Source organism: Ixodes scapularis, unplaced genomic scaffold, assembly GCF_016920785.2.
Source record: "Ixodes scapularis isolate PalLabHiFi unplaced genomic scaffold, ASM1692078v2 PGA_scaffold6__148_contigs__length_123643588, whole genome shotgun sequence".
Lineage (NCBI taxonomy): Eukaryota > Metazoa > Arthropoda > Arachnida > Ixodida > Ixodidae > Ixodes > Ixodes scapularis.
Window position 1 is genome coordinate 4714312 of NW_024609881.1, and position 23199 is coordinate 4737510.

Consider the following 23199-nt stretch of genomic DNA (forward strand, 5'->3'; position numbering starts at 1 on the left):
CCCGAATTGAATCATCTTGCTTGAATTGGACGTAACTAAGCGCGCTTTTATTTTGGAACACCGCGGCGAGCACCTCGTGGCGCCCGTTATCGGGCCGTCGAGACGCCATCGTGGGCACCTCCGAGCCAACTTAGATCTGGCACCGCCGATCACGTCACTTTAGTCGTCGACAGCTCAAGAACCGCCGGGCGTGGCCAAGCATCTTAGTGGAGCTCTGCAGCCAATCGGGTTGCGGCATTGGCCGACAAGGCGATCACGAACGGGCCCCGCCCTCCCTATCCTCATAAGCTGACGGCCGATGCCTCGCTGCTTTCCTCCTCTCCTGCGCTCGGATAGCAACAGTGGCCGCAACTACGGCCAAAGGATAGCTGGCTATTACGTCGCTCCGACAATTCAAAAAAAAAAAAAAAATACTATACTTTCTTTTTTTTAATAATGTTAGCATCTTAATCACGAGCCCACTAAACATTCGAGCCCCGCGGAATACGGGTAAACAAATCATGTACGAAATAGCGCTCTCGAGAACACTCAAATAAGACGGACGGAACATGTGTTTCAAAAACCGCTGTATACTCCATAATCAGGAATGCCTCAAGAATAAAAACCTAAAGGGCGAGCATCCACTTCAAAGAGAGGCTGTATCTTTTCGTTCGGGAGACGCTTATGAATAGTGTCGCCTTCTCGAAAGAAGTTCCCCCTCAATAAACCGTATTGTCTAAAGCCACGGTCTCGCTCCTCATAGAGTACACACTCCCTGAGGCGTGTTTCTCCCTAGGACAACAGTCATGCAAAAACTGTCTGCACACATGCAAAAAGCAAACATGTCTGATTTTGTCCTCGAGTCGGTATCTGTAGGATGTACGAGCAGTCTCACTGCGGTTTCGAGACCATGTCTTGTCGCCAGACTTCCCGTTAAAGTCACAGTCTTCTACTGAAAGACGATGCGTCGCTACGACTGCCTCTGCCTCTTCGCAGCTCTCCAGCATCTCGAAGCTCGTGGTCGCGCGCGAGGGTTAGCGAACGAAAACACTCTGGAAAAGGCTACCGTCCGAGTTAGGAGCCGAGAATGGGTAAAACATCACGGCGAAATGGCAATACCATAGTAACCCAAAGGTAACGAGTTTTGGACAGGGACGCTATTTCCTTACGTGTGCAGCGAGGTAACGAAACTTAATAGCAAGCCAATTCTTGTCGAGCAGACGAGTAACGCTCCTTATTTTAAGGCGCCACACCCATCTTTACTAAAGGAACCGGCGACAATAGGGAGTTGTAGTAGATCGGTTTTTTATCCCCGCTACGGTATCCGTAAATAAAACGCCGCAGCTGCGCATGCGCGCCGCCAGCCTTGTCTGCGCAGTTCAAGGTCTTGTGGCGGATTACGGGGCGCTATGTGGGTGCTTAGCGGGTGGCGGAAACGGTCTACTAAGACTCCCTAATTGCCCCTTTCCGGTTTCGGCGCATACTGGCCCGCACAACAGATAGCGTAGGTTGAGCACGATAGCCTCTCGTAACACACCCTAAGCAACGAGGACGCGTACTGTCGGACGTGCTACGTCGTCACTCACCGGAGGCCAGCGCGGGGCCCAGATTGGACACGAGTGCCGCGTCAGCGTTCGGCTGAGACTCGTGGCCAATCGGCGAGGATACGAATCCCGGCCGAAACTGTGTCCAATCGGAGCCCCGCGCTGGTCTCCGCTGGATGACGTAGAAACTCCAGCGGCTTTGTGATCTACGAGAAGATGCTCGTAATGGCCGCCGCGCGAAGGGAGTGCGTCACGCAGTCGTGACCCGGCCGACTTTTGACAGTCGGCCTCAAAATTGGTTTAACATGAGTAAAGTGGAAGCTCCTCTCACCTTTCTCCCCTTTGGCAAAGCAAACGCTGGGGACGAGATCGACACCTCTCCAGCGTTCGCTCCGCTTAAGTGGAAAGAGGTGGGAAGAGCTTCCTCTTACAGTAACCCAAACAGCAGTGTTGTTGTTTTTCGCGAAGTTATTGCATCTTGTCTGTTGGCAACACTGAAAACGCGACTTCGAATGCTGTATGTAATATGGGGGCATTACAGCTCGTTCCTGATGGATTACAAGAAATTTCATGGTCTGAAACGAATGCTGCGAAAACCCTCGACAGTGAAACAAACATAAAAAAAAATGCACAAAATATTTTTTTTTTTCCTCTTGGCGCGATTTGCATGTTACACAACACGTGACGTTTTCCCACCGGAGAGCGTGGGAACATTTGTATGTAGGCTTTGCGTCCTTCGTAAAGTGTATTACTCGTCATTTCTAAGACCAGTCTCTCCTTAGTCCAACCTACCTATGTTGTTGTTGTTTTTTTTTGTTTTTTTTTTTTCCGAGTTTGGACCATTTATGCGAGATTGCCCGACCCGAAACCAAATCCACAGCCTATTAGCAGTACCTAGTGCCCGAATCTATCATGGACTGAAATGGCTTTCCCGATGACATCGTCACCACCACCGATAACACCAAGTTTCGCCTCGCACTAATCAACCGCTCTCCTCTGTAATTCCCTTGGGGGCCCCGAGGCTATTTGTAAATAAATAAATAAATAAATATAAATACATTCATTTTCTGCTTTCTCAACAGCTAGTTTGAATTTAGAGAAAACGAATAGCACGCCGGGAGCAGTAAAGCCTGGGCATTCCGGAAATGTCTATAGTATGGGCAGCTACAAAAACTGCCGGGGCGCATTTTACGCTTATTTCACCCCAGTCGAAGATCCAAGAGAGAGAGAGGGTTAATTCTGACTCGATTAGCATTACGTCCGAGGAATTTAGAAAAAGATGGTTTCCAACCGGGTCTGAGTAATCCCCTCGCACGACGTGGATGGTTGCAAAGCAGGTGAAGACAAGAAGCGGCGGTTGAGAGAGGGAACGAAAGGAAGGTCATCCGGAAGCCGCGACCGTGCCCGGGGCAGAGGAACCGCGGCACCTGGCACCGACGAATCAAGGCGCCTTGTCAACAAGTCGACAGCCGCCACGACAACCGGCATCGCTCGAGGACGACCAAAGAGAGAAATAGAACGCCAGAGTCAGAGGAGTGCACACGCTGTAGAACGAGCGGGAAAGACCGGCGCCTGCACATAGAAAGCTCCAACTTTCACCGACAAACGGTATTTTAGCTGATGGCATTTTAGGTCACGCTCCCACTCTGTGAAAAAAAAGAGACCAACAAATCGTCCCAGTCGCCAACGGTCGACGGATTCGCAGGCGACCGAGTTAGCGACGCTTGTAACGCGTGGCGACATCTACCGATAGCCGCAGGAAGCAGATGACGCACCTCTGTCCTCTGCTAGCTGCGCCTCTCGAGAGATGGGGCTAGGTGTCACCCCGGCATAGGGTGCCTACATGTCTGTCTGTCTGAGGGTGAAGAAATCCATTGTTGCCCTGAATGTGCCAGCGCGTGACCCCGTCGCGCGCTCGGTCCGTGAGTTGGGCGGTAAAATGGCGTCTATGCATCAGCCAAAGCTACGCGCTCGAGCTGAGTGACACCGGATTGCACGCGCTTTAAAATGCATACAAAAATGACTGGGCGGAAAAATGCCTGAGATGTCACCACTCAAGCAAAAGCGCGCGTGTGTATGAAGGCACTCTACCCCGGCAAGTTTGCCTTATTTCTCCCGGAAAAGATCTCAGGTTCAAAATTTCATCGGCTAAAATGCGCCACCTCAATGCACATTCGGTGGAAGTTTGAGCTTTTTATGAGCAGGTACCGATTTTTCCGGCTCGTGCTACACCATAGGGCTTACATGCGGTAGCATTTCCCACCAAACCGTGAGATCGTGCCCGTCGGTTTGACGCAGCTCGATGGCTAAATTTAGTTACAAGACACGAATTGGTCTTGCACCTGACGCCACTTCTGGACACGCTACTGGGCAGCGTATTCCCAAACTACGAAATCCGACGTCAATAAGCCGTCGGCGAGCCTGCCGGTGACACCTTCCGGTTTTTTGTGTGTTTTTTTTTCTATTAGCATGCCCGTAAGCGATTCATCGTTAGCGTCGTAGTGAGTTATCGCCATATATAGGCGATCTCAGAAACCTCCTCGGGGCAGCTTGAACCAGTCACCGACTATGATGGATCAACACAGCGCTGCCTAGCTCGCGTCAGCGTCGCCGCCAGCGCGTCTTGCAGCGTTTCACAACGAACATGACGCTAGACGCACGTTCCGACGCTCGGCGGCGTACGCTCACCTTTGCCACGCTGATTTCTATCGTATAGAAGGCTGGATAGCGGATCGGGAGCCCGTCGGTGGCACCACCGGCGGTCATTGCTTGACACCAGGCGATACACTCAAGTGCATGGGAGAAGCGCACAGAAGGAGGAATATCGAAGCTTGTACGCGGTGCTTGAAAGCGAGTATTTTATGATGTGCTGCGATCCTTATATCGGGTGTTTGGAGATCCTATCGGTCTCTGTCAAGCGTTGGAACTCCCGATTAAAAATTGCAAACACCTTCGCAACCCGTAGGTGAAACACAGCGACAGCTCGGCTGTCATGTCGGAGCCGCTGGTGTCATTTCGGAGCACATATGGCCCGAATGAACGGTAAAGGCGCGCACCTTAGAGTCCACATTGGCGTTTCGTATTAAACCGAGTAACACACAGGACGAAAATTATAGCGTTAGGAAACCACTCAGGGTGTGTTAAGTAGAGATCATTTCAGCGGTCTGCGTAACAAAGGGGCGTGTTTTCGTACGTCACCTCGGTCCAAATAGGGACACGTGCTAAACGCAAAGCTCCGAATATAAACAGGGACAAAGGAGGTATAGACAAGACAAAGTGCACTCCCAAATGAAGGTTTATTGAAACAAAAGACGCACAATTAATACCATCGTCCTGGCTATTCATCTAAAGAATAAAACTCTTTATCAGTCACGTGCATTGACGGGGCACTAACGCACTTGATTTCCCCTCGCTTTCTGATAGAGAATGTATGCTAACATTCTAAGGCAGTTTTATCCGCGTATCTCCCGAGGATTGTTCGCGCTAACATGGGTCACACGGGCACCTATCCCAGTGTACTGCCAGATTGCCCGGCGGGGACTGTTTTACTGACCATACATGTTATCTTGATACCACGCATGACCATGCATGTTGTCTCGCTTGCTTGTTATCTCGTTATCAGCGGTATCAGTAAAAATGGCCCGCGAAGTGTCCGACTAGCAGCTATCGCTGTAATATCGCTGTAAAAAAATCAAATTAGCCGCAGCACCACCGACTGTGCCGGCGTCGGCTGCTTCAGCTGCTAGATAAATGACAGATTCAACAAATGAACCATACGCTCCGAGTTTTAGTTCGTAGCAGAAGCCCTCTTTGCAGTTCAAAGCAAAAGCTTGCAGTACAAGTACCCTACAAGCGCTTGAAATGATGCGAATTTCCCCAGTAAAAGCCTTTTAACGTATCGTCTGCTAAGCTCTGATGACTTCAAGATCACGAACGACTGCACATTGGCTCTTGGCAACCCTTTGTAGCGTATCACAGTTTACACCGGACAAAGTCGCAATCCTCGACCCTCTATCACAAACCATTTATGAAACAAAACTGCTATTCTATTGCTTTTCATATTTGCGTCCGGAATATTAACTGTCATTCCCAGAAAACACGATAAAAGTTTCATAAACGAGAACAACCTCTAAGGTAAGAAATCGCAGTTTTCCCCGTTTCTCCCATAGCGTCTCATGCATTAGCTGGTGTCATGTGATGGCTGCCGCTGGTACCGCTCGACCCCAGCAAGACGGGCCCTGGAATCCGCGATCCAGCCTATTCCAATAGAGATGGTTTGCCATCGGAGCGAGTCGGGCATCCACTAACGATGACGTCATGTGCATGCCCTGTCTTTTAAGTCGTGTTCGTCCTACAGGGAATTACGCTCCCTGGAAGGCGTCTCCGAATGATTTGTTTAGCGTACTATCCTGCCCGTATATCGAAAGTGACTCGGAAGTGGAAACAAATGACGTTGCAGAAGACGGCCTGTCGCGTTGTCGGATGTCGCGATCCTGGCGGTTGGAGGTAGAAGTTACGGTAAAACGCACGAGCGAAGGCGAGCGTCGCTGTCGTCGCGGGGTTCAACTCTCGGCTGTCGAAGTTTCCTTGGTCTGTCAAGTTGGAGAGTTCTGCCGTAGGAAGCAGCAGAACAGGCGCCTGCTGCGTACACCACTGCCGCCGTGACACCGCCAAAAACGACAACGTGACACTTTTATGAAATCATCAGGCGGGAATTGAGGGACCCCTTTTTTAGGACGAGCTGAACACACCAGCCGAAGACGCGTTACATGCGGAAACTAGGAACGCACTAGCGTGGAAGCCTTACTGCGACACGCCCGTGCAGCGTGTACGTCTGCGAAAACAAAACGAAGCATAGCCACAACCCTCTAGGCGGAAAGAACGAAAAACCGAAGAAGCGAAGACGGAAACCAACTCGCGGCGTGGCGCCGGAGTCTGCTAAAAACAACCCATTCCGAACGGGCCCGTCTTCCAACCAAAAGCCAAAGGACGGCAGAGAGATGGGCGCGGATTCAAAAGACGAAGGGCGAAAAGCTCAGAACCGAGGCGGAGACCCGAGCATTAAAATAAAGAAAGCGAGGGAGGAGGGGACAGGCAGGTACACACAAAAAGCGGACGTCTCCATGTATCATCCGGGGGTAAACAAATCCGCCGTGACAAATTAAAAGCGCCATCCTCGCCCCAATGAACGCCCTCCGTCGCCACCTGCGCCCTCGACGACGGAGAAATCACCCAGCAGTCAGGTGGCACCCTCTACCGGGCATGTACGCTGTCTTCTGCGCCGAAATTTGGTCTCGAGACGGGAACAGAGGCTCCACCACTGCGCCAAAGCCAAGGGGAAGACTCGTACGGAGCTGGTTATTGAATGCTATCACCATTTCTTTCGGCAACCGACATCGCGGAACGTTTAGCCAGCCTTGACTTTTAATTTTAAATCCAACATTAAATGCGACCGGATTTATTTCCTGTTTGTCCCGTTTGTAACAAAGGGAACGAATGGGCATGCGCGGGAAAGTGATAAGGCGATGAATGACGAAGAAATATCAAAATTCCGAACGTGCCCCACGGTAAATATTAAGCCCATGACCCTCAGATTGTGAGCATGAAGCTCAGTTTTGTACACGTTACTCGAAAAAAGTAACGGATTGCAGTTACAATTACCACCGGTTAAAAGTATTCAATCAGATTCCTCGAGAAGAAAAGTAATTGGCCGCTACTCGAAAAAGTCACCGTTATTCTCCTTCCCATAACTTCACACTAAAAAAAAAAAGAAAAAACTAAATTTTCAGCCGGTTTAAAAACGATTCTATCGTACTGTCCATTCTTGAATTAGAATTAGCGAATTAGAAACTACTTATCTTCTTAACCCACCGATAGGCTACTTCCAAAAATCCCCGCACGCAGCACTGCGCCCGTTGCACGATGGGATCTCTTTGACCATGGAGAGCGGTGGCATGGTTTCGATTTCGACTGCCCCCCTGACAAAGTACAGTGCATCTCGGCACTTGCTTAAAAATAAAGTCGGCGCTCCCTCGCATTGCACCCGATCATCTTCGTGAGAGCCCTGGTTGAAACACGGACCTCTAGTGGCCCTAAGGACCTGCCTAGACTTAGCGAGGAGTAGGAGAATGGCAGGCCGCGTCCCATACCTTTCTGGCGGTCTTGCGAACACTCCAGAGAGCAGCATGACCCTCCCGGGTCACGGATCATTAAAGGCCCGTTTACACACTGGAAACCGAGTAGGACCGGCTCAGACAAGACCGGTTTTTAAGCCCCTTGCGACGGCCGAGGACCTGCTTCGCAGAAGCGCATCCGGTCCTACGCCGTCGTAAGAGGCTTAAAAACCGTTTTTTTCTCAGTCGGTCCTATCTCGGTTGCTAGTGTGTGAACGGGCCTTTAAGAAACCTACGACAGTGAGACGATGGAACAGGACGATCGCCAAGCAAACTTCCTCTTCCTGCGTTCACCTGCACAACTCTGGTACGTCGGGAGCCCCAAATCGAAACCGAAACCGTGACCAATTAACTCCCAAGATGCTTTGCGGGGCACCACGTCAGCAGGGTCGCTTCGATTTTTCGAGAGGTCTCTTTTAGTAAAACATCCTCCAGTCGGAGATTTGGTTCGATGTTTTCTTAGTTCGATGATAACGTCCATGGAAAAGGACCATGGTTGCCCCTTGAAGCATTTGGTCCCCGCAGCGCGTCGGAGTAGAATTGGCATTTTTTGAAGGCGACGAACAAATGAAAGTCGTGCGATTACAGGTATGTGTAACTCAACAGATGAAGGTACGAGAGCGCGAGTCACGAGAGAACAAGAGCGCGCTGTGGAAAGTTTTAAGGATGGTGTTGGGTGATTATTCGAGGTGAGAAGCTCGCTCTACTCCGTTCACCTGCCACAAGCCTGAGAGCATGAGGTCGCTGCTTTGAAAAGTTCCTCCACAAGGCGAGCACTCGAGCTTGAAATGCAGGTCTCAAAGCTAGGAGCACGGTTTAGCTCCCGCTTGTAGCTTTGGCTGCAGTCTCAGCTGAAGCGTCAACGTAGGGGCGCCTCTGTGTTCCTCACTATTAGCGCCGAGATGCTTCGGTGGCGCCCTCTTATGGTTTCCCTCCATGACGTCACGACTGGGATTTGCCTCGCCGTGACGTCACCAGTTGTTATTCTGGCTACTTACCATCGGGGGCGACGACGAGTTCGATGGTGTGTTTAGAAAGCACAGTGGAAGCTGGGAGCCATCGCAATCCGAAACTGACACCGTCAAAGTTGACAATCTGAGAGTGCTCATATGTCCATGGTTTAGCCAATCGTGGAAAGCTGACCGCAGCGACGCCTTTGGCCGCGCACATCGCTAATTGGTAGTGCACGTGTTACCAACGCGGTTATGTTTTAATTTTCATAGTGCGTAGAAGCTTGGAATTGCAGATGCCTGCACCAACGGGGGAAGTTAAAGTATCCTCATTCTGGGCTGTGAAAAAATTCCACCAGGCGGCAATTCCCAAACTTCTCGACGCGAATATTGCTACCAAATCCACTGTACCTAAGAGGTCACTATTCGATAAAGCTGCACTAAAGAGGTCGTGTTCTGCCTGCTCAACAGAGTTCTTGGGAGAGCTCTGTGAATGCGTTTTATTTTTCTTGAAAAATTGTTTTTAGAAGTCTTAATTTATATTATTAACACTCAAAATTGATTTCGGGGGTATTTGCTGCCGATTGCAAGTAAGAACTGAAAATGAGCCCAGAGCTAACCCCATAGGCTATGGCCATCACCAGATCCCGACGCCAAGGAAAAAGAAATAACCCAACTCGGCTATTGATAGCCCAGTCTACTGACCTGTCACGACACAGGCAAGTGGAGGCAAAAAATATCCCGGACAAAATGATACCGTACGGAATGGTCCTGGACAGAGTGGTCCTGGACCCAGTTGCGCACCGAGAAGTATCTTACGGGCATCTTTTAAACGCGTCGCCCGATTTCGTCGTGCATGTGGCTGTTGTGCCCAGTAAAAGAGATGTTTCGCAATGCAACGACCCACCCATCGGCCTCATTATATACGGCCCTCGCGACGCGTACTCAACTCGTAGCGTGCACTTGTGTCGCGCTCTCCCCGATACAGCGAGCACGTCTCCAGTCCGGCCGTGCCCCGATTACATATCGGCAGGCCGAATGGTGCAGAGACTCCTACCCTTTCTGCGCTAACGTGTCCTGCAAACTTTTAGTTTTCTTTTTTAGAGCGCAGCGGCGTCGCCGTCGCCCGCGTCGGTGTCGGCGTAACCGCGCGCTGAATTATGGGACGTTTCCCATAATGACGTCACACGTGACGTCACGTGTCACGTTAGGAGTAAAAAGCTTTCCGGCTAAATTTTGCGGGAAAATTTTTGGCTATATTTTGCGAGAAAAGTTTTCGCTAAATTTGGCGGGAAACTTTTTCGCCAAATTTGGAAGGAAAATTTTCCTCTAAATTTAGCGGGAAAATTGTTGCACTAAAAATTTCCCCCTCAATTTAGCGCAAAAATTTTATCCTTGTGACGTCACGTCTGATGTGACGCCACGTGTGACGTCACGGGAAAATGTTCGTCATTCAGCGAGGAAATGTTGGTAAATTTCCCGCTAAACTTAGCGGAATATTGCCGCGTGCGCAGCTGGCCAAGCAGGCAGCGCGGCCGTAGCCTAACGGTTATCGTGATTGCCTCCCACGCGAAGAGCCAGGGTTCGATTACCGGGAGTGGCGAGTCTTTTGCTTGTTCTTGTAATTAAGTGTTCTGGCATATTCGAGAATCCTGTTGCTTGTTCGAGGTCCGAATGTTCTACGCGTCCAACTTTCTACACCGATTGTTCCAGAAGCACACGCGTGTACAATAGGGGCTCCGCGTGCCGAGCCGCAGTCGGTCTCGCTCCAGCGCTCGATCCTGCTGTTTCGCCGACATGGACGCCTGCGACGCTAACTTACTTCTATTTTGTTTTGGGCACAAGTTCGCCTCATTAAACGTTTAGTTTCTTCAGTTATTCTTCGCCTCATTCGTCATTCGCGACAATATTTCCCCGCTAAATTTAGCGGGGGGATTTTCGCTTAATCTAACGGGAAATTTAGCGAAAATTTCCCGCTAAATGGGAGGGGACCAGGAGAGGAGGAGTAAAAGGTACGGAGGGGGAGGAGGGGCATGCCCTCCCCTCCGTACCCTCACCTACTCCTCCTCAAAAGCTGCGCTCTAATTCAGCACCAAATAATTGTAAACGTCTTTCATTTTTTTTTATTTGCATACACCTTGTTTCTAATAATTTGGCTGTTTTAGAGCGCAGCTCTTGGGCGCCCGTTTTCGGCTTGAGCGGCGTCGCCGTCGGTGTCAGCGTAACTGCGCGTTGCATGCAACGCGCGTTGCATTATGGACAGTTCCCCATAATGACGTCACGAGGGTTACCCTTGTCAGGGTTACTCTCACGAGGATCACGAAGGTTACCCTCACGAGGGTCACGCCCGTTACCCTCCCGAGAGTAGCGAGGGTAGTTACCCTCAAAAGGGTTACTCCCACGAGGGTCACGAGGGTTATGAGAGTTACCCTGGCGCAGACTTGTACCGTACGCATTACAAGTAATCAAATTACTTGTAATCGATTACTTTTTGCAGTAATTTTGTAATCAGTTGATTACTTTTATTAGACAGTAATCACAAGAGTAATCTGATTACTTTTTGAAGTAATAAAAATTACTTCTAACCGTTACTATTTTTCCACGAGACACCCCCCCCCCCCCCCCCGCGCAAACGCCTTTTATTTTTTTAAATAGCAAAAATAAAATTTGCATCTTTTTTCAAACGGAAAGAAGAACGATTTTTGCGGAGCTGTAGGAAAGGAGGTCAACCCCTTTGTATGTACAGGGACACCTCCCTGAGGTCACGTGACCACTCCCTGAGGTCACATGACCTCAGGGAGTTATCTATCCCCCGAGTACCCTTCCCTCCTTCTCCTCAAGAGCTGTGCTCTAATCCGCCGTTACAGGAAGTTGTAAACGGCTTTCATTTTTTTCTTTTCAGATTTACCTGGTGAAATGTGTCTTCTTCTCCCCCTCATGTAATGTACTTTCCATGTACCTCTGGGGGATAATAAAATGAAATCGTAACGTGCGACCGAGCACTCGTGCAACAGGATCACACCAGACGTGCCGCGTCGCTTATACTCCTAACGGTCCTGTACAGCTTGTTCACTGTGTCCTCGTAGCGATTTGAATTGATGTTCGTGTCAAGTTTTGCCAAATCCGCCAACAAAGGCCCTTCGCAGTTATGTCCCACCTTGGACGGATTCGCAGCCACACGGACCATGTTGACGACGTGTCCAACATAACCCAGACACGCGCGGAAAATGTTAGCTCGCACTTTGATCTGTGTTTAGCACGAACATTGCACTGTCACCGGGCTCCTCGCGCGTCATTCCACGTAATCTCCTTGCGCACCTCCCGCGTTTGTTTACCCGCTAGATATACGTTCAGTTATTACAAGACGAGGAAGTGTCGCTCAAAGTTGATCCCGCAAATATGTACAACCACGTCGAAAATATGTCACCCCACACGAATATATGTCCCGATGCGGCGGCAGAAAAATATTCCCCCGAAACTTACTGTTCGCAAAATTCGCGCAACTCGAAACCATTTATTATAACTTTTTAATGGTTAAAAAGCGCAACAAGACAACAAACAAAAAAAAAAAAAGAAAACACAGACACATCGTTTTCTTCTTTTCTTTTTTTTTTTTTCGGGGGGGGGGGGGGGGGGGGGGGTATTGAAAGGAACACTTAAGAATTACGAAAGAAATCGCGATGGAATCAACTTTCTGGCCACACGTCATAAACTTTAAAATATACGTGCACGTGTGCGTGTGTGCGAGCGTTCGTGTGTGCTTTTCGTGGTGGGGTCTAAAGTTCGGGGAATTCTCTGGGTGCTTTTTGGCGCACTCCGTTCATTGCACAATCTGGAAGTTTCCTCGTTTTCGAGAGTTTATTTGGGCGTTGCGTAAAAAAAGAAACAAAAGAAGCGTCAGTGGCATTTCAATTAAAACATAAATAAATAACGATCCTGCTTATGTGGTATTAGGTGCATCATCATTTTTTTTTTTCCGTCGAAAAAGGAACGGGTAAACAGAGGCCCGCACGCCAAGCGGCGAAGACGGACAAATACCCCAATTGATGACGCGGATAAGAGAAAAAGAGGGAAGAGAACTAGGGGGAATTCCCGGAATGTCGGACGTGAGCCGCCTTTTGTCGTTGCCCGGGCGCAAAGAGCGGGAGATGGGCCCGAAGAAGCGTTCGAACGTCCGGGCGCCATTGACAATAAACACGAGTCCGCACGGTGACGCAACGACGCGGACGCCCTTTCGGGGGATTCCCACAGCGTTCGTCGAGGTTATGACACCGAGCTGGACCCGAGTCCGAGGCGGTTCGAACCGGCAGAAAGCCAAGACAAACAATCCTCAGCCCATTCAAGCAGCGTGAAAAGTCTATCGTCACAGCGCTCGTCCAGTGAACGCGATCCTTTCTTTGCGCGATTGGTCTAGCCGGTGATCAGGAGCGCCGTGATGGCGATTGAAGTTTGCCGCTCTTTGATTGGCTCTATCGTAGCATCGGCTGCGGTACGAGGAAAGGCCTGTTCACACACATTGCAACCGAGTCGGACCGAGTGCGAGGGTTGCTATGGCAACAGCTCTGTCGGCTCCGACAAAACGGGGTGGAAACCGGTTTTGTTGGAGCCGCTGTTGCCATAGCAACCCACGCACTCGGTCCGACTCGGTTGCAATGTGTGTGAACGGGCGTTTAAAGGGACAATGAAGGCAATTTCGGAGATCTTTTTGGCGATTGAACTGGGTTCCAGGCACGTCTCAGGCCACGTTACCCAAATTTCAGCCGAAACCGACGCTTGTGTGCCGCGCAAATCAATTAAACAGTCGCGGCAATAATCGTACCGGAATCGACTGGGGCGACGCCCCAAGAGTTGCGGGAGAAGCCCGGAGAAGCGGAGCTCACGTGACCGATGCGGGGCCAAGGAGCGCGACGTCACAAGAGACGCGTCAGCGATTGGTCGAAACGAGAAACGTGCCCTCGGTCACGTTTTAGTTCTCGATTTTTAGAAATACGGTTCTAATTTCCGCTTGAATAACCATCAAAAGTATAAATCGGATCGGAAATGATTACTAAACCGTAAATAAAGCAGCATCATTGTTTTTTTCTTTGCTACGCTGGACGCGAAACCGGCAACGAGCAACTATGGGCCAACAAAATAAAATTAAAAAAGAACACGGTACTCGAAAGATTTTGCAAAATGGTAGCTGTAGATGGCTGTTCTAACGGTCGACTGAAGAGTCAAGACCAGTATTCGTTCGGGCGACGCTAGTTTTCACGTGTGGGTTGCTGTTCGTGTTCTTTGACGACAAAAAGAGGACGTCCGCGGAGGAACCGGATCCCGGAACGGCGGGATCGCTGCCGCTTTCCCCTCGGCGTCTCCCCCGCGTCCGTCCTTCGGCATGCGGGCCGCTCGTTGCCGGCTCGGCGGTCTCCGTCGGGTGGTGGCAGTGGCCGCCACACACGTACTCCCGTTCCGCTGGTGTTCGGTCTCTGAACGGAAGCTCGAACTCGCTCGCGAGAGCGGCATTCGTCCATGTTTACAGAGTCGGCGCAACGACCGCGCCACCGCGCTGCTATAACCCACCGCGGTAACCAGAGTCTCGATCTCCTAAATACTACCGATACCGACTATTCACACTTGACGTCACTCCCTACGTCACCTCCGTTTTCGGAGGCCCAGAAACGAGACTGGAGATGGTTCAGTTTCGGTTTCTCTACTTCTTTCGTCGGCACATAAATACGCGTCATAAATGTCTACGAAAAATTGGGCGGCATGCTATGTTCCCAAGAAGCATTAAAACACCATTTAAAAAAATTAAATAAAATCGTCTTCATTGTCCCTTTAAAGTGAAACGGGGCAGCCGCCTAGCGCGGCAGAATTCGGGGGCAGGAATTTTCCGAGGGTGTGTCACGGAGTGACAGAAAGAAACGCACGGCGTGGCCCAAGCATCTTCACACCGCAACCAACCAGCTTAGCAGACAAGAAGAACGAAGTAAAGGGTGGGAACCCGACAACAAGCGCGTGATTGGGACAGAATAAACAGGCGGGACCCGGAAAGAATCCGAGGGGACAACAATCAGCCACAGCGAGCAGAATAGGAAGAGAAGCATTCGAGAAAAAACCGTCCACGCCACCATGGCCCGTTCAGATGGAAAAGCAACGCACGAGGGAGAGCCCTGCTGCGGCGGTAACGCCACTCCACTCTCGCCTTTTGTGCCTTAGGCTTCCAGAACCTTCACTCGACCAAAAACGTAGCAGCGACGTCCGCAACTCGTCACGATATCGCACTGCATCCTATGTATTGTGTCCAAGCACGGACCGACGTTGACGACAACGACGACGACATATAGAGTGCGCTCGCAGTGACGCGTGAGCACCAGCCGCCACCAGATTCACCACCGTGTAAATAGTTGTAATCTAGCGCACTATACTTCGTCTCACCCTAGCATGGACTAACCGCGAAGGCTGTGCTAGCGCGAGCGGCCAGCCTCGACTGCCTTGACTAGAGCACTTGCTGCACGAGCGCTCGTGCAGCCGCCGCGGCTTCATCCAAAGCGATTAGCTCGCGCTAATCGCTTTGCACGCGCGGCTAACAATAGTGCATACTAGGGTGAGACGAAGTATAAAGTCTACTTCATAATGGCTACGAGTCTTAATCAAACCTAGATACGCAACAAAGTGGCGACGAGGCAACGGAGGTCAACGTAGACCGGATCCATCGAGGCGAGAATCGACCGAACGAGGTGCTGTTCATCGTGGATGACCTATCGCCTTCCATTGAACCTTATGAGGGAGGGACAAGCTGGGAGGAGTACGAGGAACGGCTCAGAGAGTATCAAGACTGACAGGACAGAAGTGTCTGTGTTGATCCCAGCCCCCGGACAAGAGACATATTCCAGACTGCGGGACTTTGTCGTCTCCTCTGCAACCGAACAAGAGGACTTATGAGGCTCTGGTAAAACTCCTTAGTCAATTCTACTCGCCAAATCGGCTGTTGATAGCCGAACACTTCAGGTTTGGAAAGCGGGATCAAAGATTAGGTGAATCTTCAGTGACGTGCCTGGCAGGATTGAACCGCCTATATCTGGCAGAATTGAAGCCTGTCAATATAGAGACACTCTAAAGGAGCAACTGCGCGATCGATATATCTGTGGTCTCAATCACATGGTAGCCTCAAACCAGTGCCTGAAGATTGAGAATCTGACTTTGCCGTGATCTGTGGAACGGGCAGCGGGACTAGAAGCGGCCGAGGACCAAATGAAAATTCTCAAGGATGCACGCACCGCCTTTCAAGACGAGATCAAACAACTAGCAAGTACAAGTGCTGCCTGCTGGTGTTGTCTCAGGACCATCCACAGTGAGTGGGCTACGTTTACGGTCAACATTCCAAAAGGCGAAAGAGATGTACGGATGTGTGGTAACTATAAGCTCAGCTAGAAGTGGACCAGTACGCTCTACCAACAGCTAATGGCTTATTCACAACACTGAACGGTGGACAGAAGTTCACTAAGCTGGATTTAAGACACGCCTATGAGCAACTGGTGCTGAATGAGAAGTCTCGCCTGTATGTCACTATACACGCACACACACGGGACTCTACCGATGCTAGCGACTACTCTACGGAATCGCCTCAGCCCCTGCTATCTTCCAAAAGCAAATGGAGAGATTCTTGGGAGGGATTTCAGGTGTCTGCGTGTTTTTGGACGACATTCTAGTGACTGCAGCGGACGACTCAGCGCACTCAAAGCGCCTGCATCAAGTACTAACCCGCATAAAGGATCAAGGACCTCGGTTAGCAAAAAAGAAGTGCATGTTCATGCAAGACAAGGTGAACAATCTCGGACACACAGTCAGTGGTTCTGGTATAAGCACAGGCTGTACAGGATGTGCACGTGCTTAAGAATCTGAGAGCGCTCCGATTATTTCTCGGACTGGTAAACTACTACGGACGTTTTGTGCCCAAGTTATTTACGATACTGAAGCCTTTGACGCTTCTACTGCAGGGTGATTCCACGTCAGTTCATGCAATGATGGTCCGGGTCATAATTTAGATATTTTTGATAAAAATCTATATGAAAGCCGTGTTCTTGGGAGGTACATTCAGCTAGATATGAACGCCGTAACAATTTTTTTCGCTGAGATATAAAATAGAGAAACTTGAGGCGTGGAAATTGAGAAGATTTTACAATGCTACTTTGCACAGTCGTCATTTCCTTATCGAACCTTTCACGGCACCATAACTTTTTAAATAGGTTTTACAAAAGTTATACAACACATACACAAACAATTAAAAATATCCATAAAATATTTCAATGCAAACAAAAATATCAAACATGGCACAAAAACGCGTTTTAGAGACATTTTCACAGTTTTTTTGCAAATAAACCATCTTTCATAATACTTCACAAAACATATCAAAATGCGCGTATTTAAATATTCTTTACGAATATATAAAGATAATATGCCCACCCTTAAATATATTTTTATTATCAACGCGGAAATGCGGCTGATTTCTCAAAATGTGGCAAGATTGGGCGTCGATATTTAAAAACCTCCATCTTTCATTTTCTTTAAACTCCCCTTGGCACTTTGCAGTGACTTGAACTAACCTGTGATGGCAAAAGATTGAGTAACGTATGACCTCCAAGCCGGAAAAGCTACGACAAACATTCACTCGGAGCGAGCCGACGTCTTCGTCATAGCGGCTTTGCCGCACAGCACCAAACGTTTGGGCGTTAGTTATGGCATGTATTTTATATTATTAAAATTCTTTTTTTTTTATAAGCGGTGAGTATTAGTGACGTGAAAACGGCCGCACTCTGCAAATTCGCTACCTATGCATCATACATAAGCTTAAAACTCTCAGTTGCGCGAATGGCCATGTATACATCTGGCCTCTCGGCATATGATGACTTTCACAGATGAGTTTCCTGGATTCCTTTGACAGGTTTTACGGTGGTCCACTTTGCTTGCTTCACCGCACGAAACTCTCGAACTCGAAGACAGTTGTGAGCACTGCGCAGAGTGGTTTGACGCGTTTTGCGAAGTGCTGAAGGCATGTAGTTCCCACCAGGAACGCAAGCGATTGTACGTGCTTCTGCCACCAATCATCCTGAAGAAACAAATAATGCGTCTGGTGTCGGGTGCGACTGCCTACATGATTGATGAAACATGAAAACTGAGGCGCAAAGGTGGTGTTTGGGCAACCCCTGATCCCTACATGGGGAAAAAGGCGAATGCCGAAGACGTGGGGGTTGCAATTGAGTACTACACACGCGACGACCTCGCATGCTCTCTTCAAAGCCCCAACAAAAAGGACGTCGTCAAAGCCATGATCAACGACATGTTCAAAGTCGTAAAAAAGTTTATGACCCAGGAAGCTTACCAGCTGTTTAGGAAGGACCATCCCCATCCCGAACTAGGCATCTCCAAATTTTATTCCCTACGACCAACATGGGTAAAAAAAAAAGTCCCGAGCACGAGGTGTGCGCATGCATATTTTGCGTCAATTTTCAGTTGCTTTTAACGGCAATAACAAATGCCCCAAAAAAGACATTTACTGAAGACGACCTCAAGCGCATCTACCTCTTCTGCGCTCCACAGAACGATTGCTTTCTGCGCCGTTGCGAAAAGTGCTCAAAAACGCAGAGCATCTCGCTGCAGTCGCTTCATCTCGACGAAGACGAAGAGATCTGTTTCGCGTTATGGGACGCTGGCGAACTTGTCAAAAAGGTTATGGACACTTCTGCCTTCCTGCGGCAATAGGAGAGCGAAAAGTATATGAGGCATTCTTACATACTTGACCTTGAACAAAGCCTGATACATGACACAAGAACCGCCTTACCACCCAAGGCAGTGATGTTCCACTTCGATTTTGCGGAAAAATGGACAGTACTCTTTGCAACCGAAGTGCAGAGTTTTCATTGAAAAAAAACTCAAGTGTCTCTCTCCACAAGTGTGGTTACGTCCACGCAAGGCACGCAAAGCTTTACCGTTGTATTAAGGTGGCGATGCAAGCGAGTTGGTTCAACACTTCGGAAATTGGAAACAGCGCCGTTGTCCGTTGTCACCGATGGTACACGACACATGACACAGCTCACGCTCTTCTAGCCACATAGGCCATAAAAGAGTATGTTAATGTTCATTTCCCAGTCTTTTTTAAAATAATTTTTGTATCAGACGGAGCGGCGGCGCATTTCAAGAATCGCTTCCAATTCCACGAATTGTCTCGGAAGCCGCACTCTTCGGCAAGATGGATCTTTTCAGCCACTGGACACGGAGAAAGCGCTTGTGATGAAGTAGGTGGAAGAACCAACGCTCACCAAGTTGAGATCTTCGCTCAACTCAACGATTGCCACCGCTAAAGACTTTGTGGAAGTGCTACGTAAAAAAGTAACAAATGTCTGCATGTTCCACCTGTCTGTGGAACGGGTTCGAGAGTTTCGTGCGGTAAAGCAAGCAGAGTGGACCACCGTAAAACCTGTGAGAGGAATCCAGGTTTCTCATCTGTGAAGTCATCATATGCCGAGAGGCCGGATGTATACATGGCCACTCGCATAACTGAGAGTTTTAAGCTTATCTATCCATAGTTAGCGAATTCGCACAGTGGGGCCGTTTTGTCCCTGTGAATTGTAAGCAAATTAATGGTATTCCAGCTCAAAGTCCATTTTCGCGTCACTAATACTCAGCCCTTATGAAAAAAAGAATTTTAATAATATAAAATACACGCCATAACTAACGCTCAAAACGTTTGGTGCTGTGCGGCAAAGCCGCCTTGACGAAGACGTCGGCTAGCTCCGAGTGAAGGTTTGTCGTAGCTTTTCCCGCTTGGAGGTCATATGTTACTCAATCTTTTGCCATCACAGGTTAGTTCAAGTCACTGTAAAGTGCCACGGGGAGTTAAAAAAAATAAAAGATGGAGTTTTTTAAATATCGACGCCCAATCTTGCCACATTTTGAGAAATTAGCCGCATTTCCGCGTTAATAACAAGAAGACAATTAAGGGTGGGCATATACTTTTTACATAACCGTAAAGAATATTTAAATACCCGTATTTTGATATGTTTTGTGAAGTATTATGAAAGATGGTTTATTTGCAAAAAAATTGTGAATATGTCTCTAAAACGCGTTTTTATGCCATGTTTGATATTTTTGTTCGCATAGAAATATTTTATTGATATTTTTCATCTTTTATGCATGTGTAGTATAACCTTTGTAAAACCTATTAAAAAAGTTATGGTGCCGTCAAAGGTTCGATAAGGAAATGACGACTGTGCAAAGTAGCATTGTGAAATCTTCTCAATTTCCACGCCTCAAGCTTCTCTATTTTATATCTCAGCGAAAAAAATTGTTACGGCGTTCATATCCAGCTGAATGTTCCTCCCAAAAACATGGCTTTCATATGCATTCTTAACAAAAATATCTAAAATATGACCCGGACCATCATTGCATGAATTGACGTGGAATCACCCTGCATCAAGACGTTCCGTGGAACTGGTCTCCAGAATGCGATGGGACGTTTCAATAACTCAAAGGAATCTTGAGCAGAGCTCCAGTGTTGGCGCACTACGATCCTGAGCTACCTTCGATTTGTCTTGAGACGCTTCACCTGTTGAAGTTGGAGCCGTGCTAACACGCCTGTACTCGACAAGACAGGGCGTCTGATCGCCTATGCCTCAAAGACACTCTAGCGGAAGAGAATTATGCCCTTCTAGAGAAAGAAGCTCTGGCGATTATTTTTGGCGTTAAGAGATTCCATGAGTATATATATGGACGTAAATTCATCCTGGTGACCGACAGTAAGCCCTTATCAACAATCCTCGGACCGAAGAAGGGCATCCCAACCATAGCAGCCGCAAGACTGCAACGTTGGGCCATGCTTTTTTTCAGCATATCAATATGACATGGTCTGCAAGAAGTCAGAAGAAAACCTCAATGCAGATTCTCTATCTCGCCTGCCGATAGATGCACCAGGTGAACTAGAGATTAATAACTACGACACTAGCTTTCACCTAAGACAGCTGGAAGTGGGTCCAGTAGACATGAAGACTCTGCAAGAGACAGGAGTGAAAGACTCCGTTTACAGCAAGGCATTGCAGTTCACCTTAACTGGATGGTCCGAAAAGGCAAGTCCAGAACTAAAAGCATATTCCAAACGAGAGCTGGAACTTACGGTGGAGGCAGGATTCCCATTGTGGGGCCAAAGAGTGGGAATTCCAGAAACATGCAGAGAAAGTGCTCAACTAGCTCCATGCATGACACGATGGCATGGCGCGAATGCATAGCTTAGCAAGACTAGATGTGTGAAGTGCGCACAAACTGGGGACCTTCCCCGAGAACAACTTTGGTGGATTATCCGTGACCGGACGTGGGGACACCGTGGCTAATCTTAATCCTCAGCGCGCCCTCCGTTCCAAGGAGATGAGGTATGGGGTCAAGGAGAGGGCTAACTTTCGGCTGTCTGGCGACGCGAGGCTTATTTTTGTCTGGCGCGTTTCCGCGCTTTTTGTGTTGCACGTGCGGATCATCTTCGACGGGTGGCGTCTCCGGGGACTGTAAAAATTGGTGACCCTGACGGGTTTAGAGGTTGGCGTCCGTCAAGGTTCCGGAAGGGGGAAAAGGCTCGAGAACGAGGAGGAGATGAAGAGCGTCACGGAGGTTCCGGAAGGGGAAAAAAGGCTCGAGAACGAGGAGGAGATCAAGAGCGTCCCAATCGAGGCCTGCCCCGATTGCCAGGGAGGGAACGAAACGAAGGACTGAAAGGCATCGGCCGTCAGGGCTCGGCGACTGAAGCTTGTCCCGGGACGGACGTCGGCGAGCGACCTGCTGACAAGCAGCCACAGCCAGACCTCACCAGCCCGTGCCGGGTGACAAGCAGCCACAGTCAGACCTCACCAGCCCGTGCCTGCTGACAAGGAGCCACAGCCAGACCTCACCGGCCCGTGCCTGCTGACAAGCCCCATACAAAAATGGTCTATGGACGTCTATGGAAAATCCTATGGTGAGCTATCACCTTCTATGGCCCTCTATGGTCAGCCATAAGAAACCATAAAACACGCTATAGCCACCTATAGAAAAATGTATGTCTTCAAAGCTTTAGAATCTCGACCATTCCGATTTCTATACCTGGCTATAGAATAATTTATGACTACGCAGCTATAGACTCGCGACTATTCAATATTCTTTAGCAAGCTATAGACATATGTATGTCCTTGATGCTATAGATTCGCGACTATTGAATATGCTTTAGCCGGCTATAGAGTGGTGTATGTCCCTAAATCTATAGAATCGCAACCATTGAATTTTCTTTAGCCGACTCTATAGCATTTTATGTCACCGAAGCTATAGGCCTCTGACCTTTCAATGTTCTTTAGCCGGCTATAGAGTGGTGTATGTCCCTAAACCTATAGACTCGCGACCATCGAACTTTCTTTAGCCGTCTCTATAGTGTTTTATGTCACCTAAGCTATAGGCCTCCGACCATTCAACGTGCTTTAGCCGACTATAGAGTGGTGTATGTCCCTAAATCTATAGAATCGCGACCATTGAATTTTCTTTAGCCGTCTCAATAGTGCTCTATGTCACCAAAGCTATAGCCTCCGACCTTACAATGTGCTTTAGCCGGCTATAGAGGGATGTATGTTTCCCGAGCTATAGACTCGCGACCATCCAATTTTTTTAGTCGGCTCAATGGTTTGCTTAAACTATAGGTCCGCGACCCTTTTTTTTTTATTTTTACTGCAGATGTACGAAAGTGGAAGAGAGTCATTCATGCGCTCGATCGGGGCGAGAATTTTTTTTCAGCCAAATTAACGGGGCGTACGTCGCCGCGGCTATACGCCCGCGATCAGAAAAGCTTCCTTAGCTGCCTATAGGACTATTGCAGTTTTGCCGGCTGCTTTCCCTGCACATTGCCTTATTTCGGCGTTGACGTCATCTCAATCTTCCGTTTTTTAGCTCTAATTATCTGTCGTTTCCAGTGTATTTTGTAAGTATATGTATTTCATAGCGCGCCTTCTACTTTGTCCATATCCCTGCCATGTTTTTATTTCTTTCTGCCTGCTGTGTTAAATATATTTAATGTTTTTTGTGTATATTTCGTCGTTCTCGACGCGGCGTCAAGAACGCTGCTTACGCCACTACAGAGGTGAGCTTTACTCTTGTCACGACGGTTTATCGCACTATAAAGCCGTCCATTGGACTCGTATAAAGTCTCGAGAGGGCGGTTTCGAATGCCGGTGCACATGTCATCGGTGTAGGTAGAGCAACGACGTAGCAATCGCGACGCGAGTGCTGACTGCGCCTCGATCTGGCCGGCCGCGCTCGCTCTGTGGAAATGTAAGCTTGGGACTCTCGAGCCCTGTTAGCTTACTGAAGATGCAAGACACTGCTTGGTCGTCGCGAATCCTTTGCCCATCGAATGGCTTCGAAGCCGTTCCAGCGCCCGGCGTATACCCTACGCAGCGTCCTCCAACAACCGTTCGCACAGCATCGGAACCCTCCGTCTGCGAGCCCCGGCGGTTCGCCGTCGCGGGGGTTATGTTCGCGGAAGTTCATGTTCGCGGTGTTTCATGT

General features: G+C 48.9%; 1 protein-coding gene across 1 annotated transcript in view; it reads right to left on the reverse strand.

Moving 5' to 3' along the window:
• Positions 1–23199, reverse strand: part of LOC8037775 (myocardin-related transcription factor A) — a 238807-nt gene that overhangs the window by 154221 nt on the left and 61387 nt on the right. The gene's annotated exons all lie outside the window — the stretch shown is intronic.